The following is an 11,914-nucleotide window of genomic DNA, read 5'->3' on the forward strand; positions in this document are numbered from 1 at the left end:
TTACAAACGAATAGTGGGATTGACCGCACATTATAACGCCTCCACGGCTGAAAGGGCGAGCATGTTTGGTTTCACTTAGTCGTCATTTCCTTTATAATGTCTAGTCTAATAGGTAAAATAATTTTGACGATTAACTAATGAAGCTATTCATCGTTATTTCTCACTGAAGTACCAAAACTGTTTGATGAAACAATATTATGAACCATCAATTTCCACGTATTGGAAAAAAAATGAAGAATTATTTCAAATATAAACATAATAGTTTTTTGTTGCCAAGAATTGATAATATGGGAAAGAAACAAACATTCACATAAATTTTCGAGATAAAACCACATTTCTGTATTTTGTGTCTCTATCCATAAATGTCTACTTCTTATGAAATAAGAGAGTTGCAAAATGAAAATACAACCCTTTTTCATTTTTTAAATTGACTAAGTGTACATTTCATGAATGTTATTGTTTTAATCATTAAAAACATACAAAAGCTTTTATCATGTTTTTGTATGTCTAGCTTTGGTCTTACGACGCTCTTTATTATTCGCGATAACCTACCCAAGTTTCTATATAATAATTACTTACAAAAGGACCAACCACTAGTATTCATCTTGCACAAAGACCAATCGCACTATTATAGATTATCTTACACAAGGGCTAATCAATATTGGTCTTCTTATAAAAGGACTAACCACTAGATGTCATCTTATACAAGGAACAGCCACTAGAGAGTCATCTTACAGAAGGACCAACCACTAGGGGCTGTCATACACAAGGTTATCGCTATTGTAATACTCGGAATGTTGTCTTACTTGTCATGCTGATTTTAATTGCCTGTTAACAACTAATGTAATTAATACGATAATAGTTTTGAAGTTATATTATTTATTATCATGTATATATATATATATATAGTGCATGGAACGGTCCTCTGGGTATTTAATCACTGTATAATTGAAATCAAATACAGGTATTGGTGATCACTTGAGATAATTGGATTTACACGTCTTCCCTTTAATTTCGTTTTCCGGCTAGGTGTAAAGTGTATATCGCTTAGGAAACATTTTAGAGTATTTAAAAAGTTAACACTGAAAGATAGCATAGCAGATGAAGACCCACTGTTTATGAGCACAACTTATTTTTTCATAAAGCAAACATCTTAGCTAATTATAGCCACGCTTATTTACCCTGCCACAACATTCAGCCTTCATAATGGTAAAATTTCTTCAGCGATAATGAAACATTTGAAGCAATTTGAAAACGCCAGGGATATCGACAATGTAATGTGCATATTAATTATATTAAGCCTTTCATATTTTAACTGTTATTTATAATACTTATTTGTTTTACCCACTGAATATCTCCTTGACGCAAGATAATGAACTAACTATAAATTATAAATAAGATATAACAACGAACTGGAACTATGAAATGTATCAAAGTTTGTGCTCCTCATACCATTACGGATGTTATTTACCCTTCTAAGGAAACTATAGGATTCAACTCCTGCCAGCAGAACACTCTTCACATCATCATTCTACTTGCAGCAAATTACAATGTCAGAACAATGAACAGTGCTTTTCTTCCATACTTGTTTCTCTAGCGTCAGTACAGAAAAGGGTAAAATTCGTCTCAGCAAATAACATCTCACACTTCATGCCTTCATTGTCTACTCTTTTCACTGAAACCTCTAAAGCTGTTTTCCTTAATGTATCTGAGATAAGCAATTTCCGGAATGGTTGTTGACAATCGTATCACAGCTTTGCATGACAAGGTTGGAGAGACTCGAATTTTGCCTAATGTTGAAGGAATCATCACTGTCTGACATCTGTGCTTTATATACCTGCCTTAATGGTCAGTTGCAAATAAATGAAAAGTTAGAATATGTGTCAATTCCTAATAAAGTGGTTTGTCCGTGTACATGCACACAATTAGAAATCTATTATAATAATACTCAGTTTTTGTTTGTCCTTAAAATGCTCACGCATCTTTCTATCTGAATGCGCAAGCGCGCGCACTTCATTTCACGGATGTAAATATTACTTTAGTAGACATTTTAATAACAGCATATTACAAGCTTATTGATAGTATTAAGTAGGGTAAAGCTTAGCCGTAACTAAACTAAAGCAAAAATCGTATACAAGCTACAGTGTTGATTTATCCCTGAATATAAGCCGTATTTAATAAAGGCTTAACTAGTGTTAGTTCTAAAACAAGTGGACTAAGAGATTACGGCGCCTGCAATAAGAATTTATTGTACTGTTCTAGAAACCTTGTATTTAAGAAAAGTATTGTTCTAGTAAAGATATGATTAGACTGCACTGCAAATGTTTTACCGGTCTCTGTTAATAATAAAGAAGGGAGAAGGGGATAAGGGGACAGGGACACCCTATTGACTTAAATAGTTTAAACCTTTGTGAAAGTATAAAAAGAATAAACTTCAAACGAAATCTTGTAACACAGTTATACCTTTGCTAAACTTTACCCATAAAAATATAAAAACTGTAAGATTTATTGTATGTAACCAAGTCACGATTGTAAATCAATTAAATGCATATGTACCTTCTTTGAAATAGCTTCCAAAACACAGATAACAAATAAGTAGAATAATTTAAATAAAACACACATCAAAACCATTAAATATCTATATCGTGACGAAAAAACTTCCAAAAATACGATTAGAATTTTTAAATACTTTTATTTAACTGATTAAACAAGTTTTATAGACATTATTATAAATACGTTATATGTTACCTAGATCTCTAGACTTCATTATGTATACAGATTAAATACACTAAATGCTCAAGTTATATAACAAAAAGAAAAATATAAAAGGTATCTATTGAGCGACATAATGACAGATTTTTATTGTACAATAAAATATAAACACGTGTAATGTGTTTGTTATTAAGCACAAAGCTAATAATACAAAGAACTGTTCGTGCTCTACCTACTACTATGGGTATCGAAATCTGATTCTTAATGTTATAAGCTTACAGACTTCCCGCTGATCTACTGAGGTGTAAAAATGTACACGAGAATACCACAACATGTGTTTACACTAAGTTGAAATGTTTATTGAGTAAGGCTTCGTTGTTTTTTGGTGTTTTTTTTTCATCTTCTGTTATTCAAATAGTAGCATCATTAATTATAATTTGATTAAATTTTATGCAATTTTCAAACATATGCAAAGTTGAATGTAAATACTTCTTCAGTGTGAAAGATAAATCTTGGACTTGCATTATACATAATGAATGTGCAATTAATTTACTGAAAAGAAGTAAAGAAATGAAAACCAACTACTATATTACCATCTCACTATAAAATACAACCGCAAGGAAAAGGAACGAGAGTGACCACGTGGTTAATGTGCCAGACTTGATTCGTGTGTCCTGTTACTCCAACAAGAAACTAAAACAAATCAGATTCCATAGTTTGGGGTTGAAGTTGCGTTATAATGGTGAGGGTCAAATTCCACTATTCGGTTTGACAAGGGTAGACCACGCTCAGCCGACAAAAATATTAAATACTTCAGCTTTCCTACCCAGCATAAAACAGACAACGTTTTATAAAAAAAGAAAACTTCTGTTATCTAAACGAAATGAAAGTCTGAGAAGTAAGTACTATTTTAATATTTTACATGTAATTCGAAACAAGAAAAAGTAGCGAAAGTTATGATACCGAGCCAAGAAAGCCCAATAGACATGTCACTGAAGTATAAGTTATAGCAACTTGAAAATGAAATCCTACAATTTCTACAGTGAAAATGCAATGAAACACTGCCAAGATAACTATAAGAAAACAAACTCGACAATAATAATATTGATTATTTTTTCACCTAGAACAGTAAAACCTAGAAAACCTGGCAGAGAAACAACAATAATATCACTGTACCAATAAAACCAGACAAACTAAAAACGTACCAAAACCTTGCCACTGAAACCCAACAAATTAAGTGCTCCTCGGTGGTGGGCAGAACACAGATAGCTCATTGTGTACCTTTGTGCTTAATTACAAACAAACAAAGTAGGCTGTGAGACAAAAGTACTAAAACCTTGTCAACGAAACCCAACAAACTAGACAGGAAGACAAAAGCACTGAAAAATTGCCAATGAAACCCGACAAACTATGCAATGAGACAAAATTATTAAACTCTTGTCAATGAAACCCAACAAACTCGACAGGTCTTATATTTGTGTTCAAGTTGTCACTAATCTGATTGTCAAAAATCATAATATATATTTTAAGAAAGTTCTATCAAATTTGACAGTAAAGATAGTGATTGTTTTATATTTTTGCCAATAAAACAAAATCAAATCGCCAACAAAGGCATTGATTATTATATCACGTTACCAATGACACTCAAGAAAATCAACACTAAGAGCAGTGGTTATACCTAAGGTTATTATATTGCTTTATCAAAAAAGTTCTATCAAATTTGACAGTAAAGGTAGTGATTGTTTTATATTTTTGCCAATAAAACAAAATCAAATCGCCAACAAAGGCATTGATTATTATATCACGTTACCAATGACACCCAAGAAAATCAACACTAAGAGCAGTGCTTATTAAATCACTTTATCAAGAAATACTGTCACAGTCGACAGTAAAAGTAGTGATTGGTACACAACCTTGCCAATAAAACCTCAAAAACGCTGTAGTAAAAGTAGTGAGTATTATATTATACTAGCATAAAGCCCGTCAGAAATGACGGGGCAAGTACCCCCACTCCCACCCCATAGTATAACCTAACCTCACATTTCATAGCTAACTGAAATAAATACATTTTGCGAAGTCAAGCTTGACCAACAAAAAGACAGAAAAGTGCAGTCGAGGCAGTCAAATATCTGTAAATAGTTTTGTAAGGCAATCAAATAAGATCATTCATTCGTGGCGTATTCATAGAATAATTATTGGTAAAAATCAGTTAAATTAAAAATTTCTAATATAAAGTAAAAACAACTGCGTTTTGGTAACACTACGTTCCAACAATGGGTTTTATGTCATGTCATTTAGCAACAAAATTATAACCTAATATTGTTAGTCTATGTACTAAAAGTATAAAATGAAATGTATAGACAATAAAACTGGAGAAACATTTGTTGATTTCTTAATTTAGAGTCTCTCTTGATTAAAAATAGCTTAATTCAGAAAGGATTTAAGTTTAAAACTGAATCGATACTTTTACTTTCATGATAAATTTTATAGAGTTGGCTCTAGGCTAGGTGATCCCAACACTCACTACACTTGTAAAGTTTCACGCCCCCTCACGTCCCCTTGCACTCCTGTCACTAAAATCGTAATGAGCAGACAGTAATCGAACCATTCTATCTGGATAAAGGCATTTCGGCTTTTATGACTCCTCCTATTTCGATAAATCAAGCGTGACGTGACGCACACTGGCTTTTATAAAATAAAATTAAACAAACTACGCACTAAAACAAAAATAATATCACCTTTCTAATGAGAGTCAACAAATTCAGCAAAATAATATATTGAATGTTATATAGATTTTACCAGTAAAACGCAACAAACACAGCATTAAAGGTATTGAGTGTTATATTATCTTGGGAATGAAACTCAACAAACTAGGCAGTGAAACAAATGTAACACCATCTTACTAATGAAACCAAACAAACTTGACAGTAAATAAAGTATGTATTATATCACCTAATCAATAAAACTCAACTAACTCAGTAGTAAAAATAATGAGTGTTACTATACCTTACCAAAGAAAGCTAAAAAAACAGTATCAAATATAGTGAATATTATATTGCCTAGCTAAGAAACTCCAACAAATCCGGCTGTAAAATTAGTGAGTGTTTCTTTACCTTACCAAAGAAAGCTAAAAAAACAGTATCAAATATAGTGAATATTATATTGCCTAGCTAAGAAACTCCAACAAATCCGGCTGTAAAATTAGTGAGTGTTTCTTTACCTTACCAAAGAAAGCTAAAAAAACAGTATCAAATATAGTGAATATTATATTACCTTGTCAGGAAACTACAACAAATCCGGCTGGAAAAGTAGTGAGTGTTTCTTTACCTTACCAAAGAAAGCTAAAAAAACAGTATCAAATATAGTGAATATTATATTACCTTGTCAGGAAACTCCAACAAATCCGGCTGGAAAAGTAGTGAGTATTATTGCACTTTACAAAAACATCTCGTACTTTTACACATAACTAATTATAACCATTACATAAGTAGTTCTCTACATGTGAATAGTCAGAAGTAAATATCAGTTAATCTTTAATATGTATTTCACTCTTGAACTTGTTTGGCTTAGAACGTATTTGTAACTTGTAATAAATGCATTCATTATATGGTTCTTTTCAAAAGGTGGTAACACTTCAGGTTCGTATTAAACTTTATGCACGAATGTTTTTATGTTAAACCTGTCAATGTAACCAGTGATTGTTATCAATTCTTATTTTAGGAAACTAAACTTTTTACTGTCTTTTTCTAGTTTGTCGGCGTTTATGCAAAGTGTTACTAGGTTTTCGATAGTACTTTATGAACTGTATGAACTATAACACTATTAGATCTGGGTTCATTAGACGAACAGGAACACTAAGACATATTCATACAAGAAATAAAAAGGGTTGTTATGTTTTTATTGTTTGAAAATCTAATAATGTATAAAATAATTAATGTGTCCCACTTGACCTCAATGTGTTAGAAAATCTATTTTGGTGTTATTTTAGATATTTTGTCATCTAAACTATCAATGTTTTACTCTGACAGATGTAAATCCATTTTATATGTTTTGCCAAAATCACGCTTTCTTCTTTATTGTTTCAAAATTGAGCCCTTCGAAGATTTATATTTTGTGACATTGCAGTTTATAGTAATTAGGTCGTATATTCTTGTTAAAGCTGTCACTAATCCGACATTTTTTTCAGACTATACCAATCCGACGTTATAAGAGTAAAAGTCAAATAAGGTGCTTTTATTGTGGTTTGTGGAGGTGTAGAGGTAAAACTGTGGGCTTTTAACGCTATAAATATGGATTTGGTCACTGCGAGCGGAGTGGGAGGCAACACATTGTGCAGCTCTGCGCTTAGTAACAAACAAAACATGTCTTTTGTGACATCATATAGTTGAAAAAAAAAAGGTTTGTTCATATAAGGTTTACCAATATAAAGCTTTACCAATAAAGTTATTCTGCAGTGTGTTGAGAAAGTGATGTTAAGACTGCTTGTTACATGGTTTCAAATACATAACCTTTTAAAGAGCGCGAAATAATTTTGTGCGATTAAATAAACACTGACGTTTCTTAATTACTAGGTTTTCGATAGTACTTTATGAACTATATGAATAAAAAAACACTATTAGATCTGGATTAACTGTAACACTATTATATCTGAATTCATTAGATGAACAGGAACACTAAGACATATTTATACAAGTAATAAAGAACATGTAAATGTAAAATGATATGGATGGCAGTGTCACAAATCTTGTTACAGTGTAAAATTCATACTTAACTTTAATATTATTGCAGTTGGAAGTTATATACTTCTCACTATTGGTATGCAGTTTGCTTATCATGGTCCAGTTAGGGTAAGCATCAATGTTGTATAACTAAAAGCCTAGGAATTACGTACAAGGAAAACCAAGTTGATTCAAAACATGTCTTGACTATTACAGACACTCGCTACAAGATCGATCCAATTGACTGACCTCGTAACAATTTTGTACTCGTGATTTTTACAGTGTAACATTAAATCTTAATATTAAAAGTCATTTACAAATGGCCTACGTATAGTTGTATCATCCCTACATTCTTGTTTTAATTCTTTTTGGCATTCCTATTCCTACATCATTTTACATTTACAAAATGTTTTTATTACTTGTTTTGAGAAGTTTTTACACTGACTGAAAGTTAGTGTAATTTATAAAAGTATATAATAAAATTTAATATTATATGCATTGATTTTTGTTTACTCCTTCACTTTATACATAATATAGGGTTGGCTCCCTAAAGACATAAAATGTATAGTGTACAAAGCCTTGAGTATTCTACATGTTACAGTAATCTAATGTTCGTCTATTATTGGCTGGTAATTCCTGTTTCACCTTGTATTTAAGCTTTTTAAAGGAACACCATATTTCTATAGGAAAGCTACTTTCATTTACACCAGAATTATGATTTTTTAAAATTACTACTAATTATTACGACTAAGGGTGAAATTGTGTATTGCCCAGAAATACACAGAGTAAATTTATGTTTAAACTGACGTTAGTAATAAAGTAGTTGTAGAGTTATCTCGACTGAAACAAGAAGAAGAAAGATGAACAATTTGTGGGTTGGTCAATTTCTGGTTTGCTATCTTAGCGATGGTTTCTTTCCTTGTTTTTGAGCTTGCTAGGTAGAGAAACAAATGAAAGTGAATAGCAATCATCTTTTAAGGTAAATCTCTCTATAAATGTTGATTTTGTATTGTACATATTTGTATTATGCCTATTGAGTACCTTGGCCATTTCTAAATACAAAGTCTACCAACTGTACAGTACGCTAGAGCTTTCTCAACTTCTAAAGAAAAAGATTTTGCCTTTCATACAATTATGTCTGCAGGTAGAATAATTTATTTCTAAAATCCAATAAGAGGTAAGAAATGCGTATTTAATGGATGACAATATATAGTTTGTATACGGATGAAAACAAGCATCACAACAATTGTTCTCTTCCACAATTATATACGAAATGTGTCTCTGTTTCTCTTTCATCTTTGCACTGAGACTTATTTTATATACTGTGTTGTTAATTAGAATAAAGAAGCTTATAGAAATAACTCAAACAGTATGTTTGTTCTATAAAGTATAAAAGTTATAAACAATAGATATTTATCTCCTTACTATAAGACCCATAGAAAAACACGTAACTTATTTCATGTCAATGAAAAATGGAGTAAAATTATTAGTTACAAAAATATGTATTTTATACACATAAGTTAGGGCTGTCTATTTTCTTTTAGAGAAGGATGTACATTATTTATTGTAACTAAACACAATATATAATTTTCTCTGTGATAAATAAAAATCCACATTAAAATCAATCATTCAGTTTACGTCAGGAGTAATAGTGGAAGACAGGAACAAACAGGTGATTTTCGAGTTACTAACAATAAAAGTGTGGTCAATATATTGACGAGCGTTATGGGCCACAAAGATTTCAACAAGTCCAATATCGACCTGGACCGCGTACACTCGTACGATTCCCCTCCACACACACACACACACACAGTTTCTTCTGTGACGGAGCCTTATGAAGCGAAGTTTTATACAAATGAAAACGTAAAGAGGATGGTGCTAGACGTTCATTTTAACTATAAAAGTCATAACTTGTCGCACATTCTATTTGTTTCTAAGCAGATATACGTATAAACTATTATACATCAACATGCAGTAGTAAACATAATGACGTAGTGTTGCACTTGGATAAACTGAGAAGATCATTATTGTATCTATTCAACCTGAACACAAAAGTTATCGCCTTCTGAATACATTATTGCAGACGATAAACTTATATTAATTCCATTAAATAGATTAAAATATTCATAAGGGTTAATTAAACATGCATCTAATATCATTCTTAAATGCAATAAGGTATTATAATATAAAACTTTATATATGTACAGAAAATTGGAACGGTTTATATGCCCAGCCTCTGTACTCGTCGTAATATTCTTAAATGGATATTTTACCTCCAATAAAAGGTACTGATACAAACATGAGCTAGAAGACAGTAGTGATGTTTTAATTAAAAGTGTAATGATATGCCATAGAAGATCCGATCTTTTCTCGTTTACAACTAACCTGATGCAGGGAAATGAATGAAACGCTACGTATAATGTCTTTGTTCGGCCATAACTGAATTTGAGGCGGAACGATGATCAAAACCTGTAATATTATAGCTAGGCATTCTTTAGTGGTTTCTGTCCGGATTTATGCAAGCTTTATACAGGTGGGGAAATTAAATATATTATGATAACACCCAGTTTTTATGTGTCCTGAAAATGCGCACGCACCTTACTATCTAAATGCGCTTGAGCACGCACATATTTCAACGGATGTAAATATACTTTAGTAGACATTTTGTACGACAACACATTAAAAGCTTATCTAAGCTTTTCAAAAAGTCTAACATTAGGCCGTAGAATAGCATTATATGTTTATTTGTTGATACTGTTAAGTACGGTAAAGTTTAACTCTAACTAAACTAAAGTGGAAAACGTACACAAGTTGCAGTGTTAATTCATCTCTTTTACCGAATATAGGCCATACTAAATAAAGGCTTAACTAATGTTAGGCTTAAGATAAGTGAACTTATAGACTTCGGTATCTGCGATTAGAATTCCTTTGTATTATTCTTAACATCCTGTATTTAAAGAAATGTTGTTGTAATAAAGACACTAAATGGATCGCTAATGTTTTGCGGATCTTTGCTAGTGTACATATATCTTGAACAAAGCTGGAAAATTTACTTGTTTTTACGATACATTTGAATTCATTATTATATTTATTTCCGAGCATAAATAGAAATTGTATCGTTCGGAAATCACCTAAGTTTTAATTATTAATATTTTTCATTGAACTTCTAAATAGTTTTATCTTATGTTTCGGTTATTAATTTGCTGCCATCTTTAAGGATACCTGAGAAAATCTGTTGCCGTATAGGTAATGAAAGGGATTTGATCCTGGGTTTTTATTATGGAAGCATTTTGCGTTATCTACTCGAAAGGGATCTCACTAACTTAAAATCATGAAAATTAATTAACTATGTAAATATTTTCTGGGGGACGGTAGTATTTAGGTATTGCTAGTTTGTATGCTATGTTGATTGATCGTGTTCTCATATCTTATTATTTTAGTATTATCCCAATCTATGCTTGGTAATGCCGAGTTTTGTGTCTATTATGTACCTGAATCCTAACTTTTGTTGGTATTTTTCTTTTCTAATGTACAGGAACATACATTCACAGGTGATGCTGTAAATGGTGTTTTCTATTTTTCTTGGGTACAGTAGTAACTGTGGTCATATTGCGTTGTGGCTTTTGAATAATGTTGTATGTTATTTACGTGTCCATGTTTTCAGAAAGACTTATGACAGAGGGGAATGTGGCTGTATGTCTGTAATTTTCTTTTTGTTTATTCTTGGCGTTCACACACCTAACTTTCTTCTTTATCAAGTGTTCTGGGAATCATTGCTAAGACGGGTTTTAGTGACGTGTTCTTTCTTCTTCTTATAAGTATATTCGGTGTTAAGAATATTGTTAATCTTGGTAACTAGGCAGTCCATGGCGACTATCTTTAACTGTTGGGGTGGCTTGAGTTATAGTTAAGGTACTTTTCCCCGCATCTGTAGGCTTCCTGTAAACTTATGAGTTATGTTTTTTGGTAATCATCACTTCACGTAATGGGAGTTTGTTATCTTTTTATATTTCCATTGTGAAGAGTTTTGCGGAATGTTGCACGTTCAGTTGATTAATGAATTCTGGAATCTCGTCTCTAGTGTGTGGCCATATTACGAATGTATCGTTAACATATGTGAGCCGAATTCTGAGTCATAGAGCGGTTGTTTCGAGATCATGTTGTCTTCCAAACATTCAAGGTAAGGTTACTGACTAGACCTTCTTGTTATCGGCAGCCATGTTGGAAGTAGAGTTTGTTGATACAGAAAGTTGTGAGTTCTGTTATTGTGTAGATTGGGAGTTGGAAGATGTTTTAGTGTGACAGGAGTTGGTAGTTAGTGAAGAAGTTGGATATGTCAAAGATAGTCATTGTATCTTATGAAACATTGTGGTTTATTTTGGCCCGGCATGGCCAGGTGGTTAAGACACTCGAATCGCAATCTGTGGGTCGCGGGTTCGAATCCCCGTCACACCAAACATGCTCGCCCTTTCAACCGTAGGGGT

Source organism: Limulus polyphemus, unplaced genomic scaffold (assembly GCF_000517525.1).
Source record: "Limulus polyphemus unplaced genomic scaffold, Limulus_polyphemus-2.1.2 Scaffold133, whole genome shotgun sequence".
NCBI classification, from domain to species: domain Eukaryota; kingdom Metazoa; phylum Arthropoda; class Merostomata; order Xiphosura; family Limulidae; genus Limulus; species Limulus polyphemus.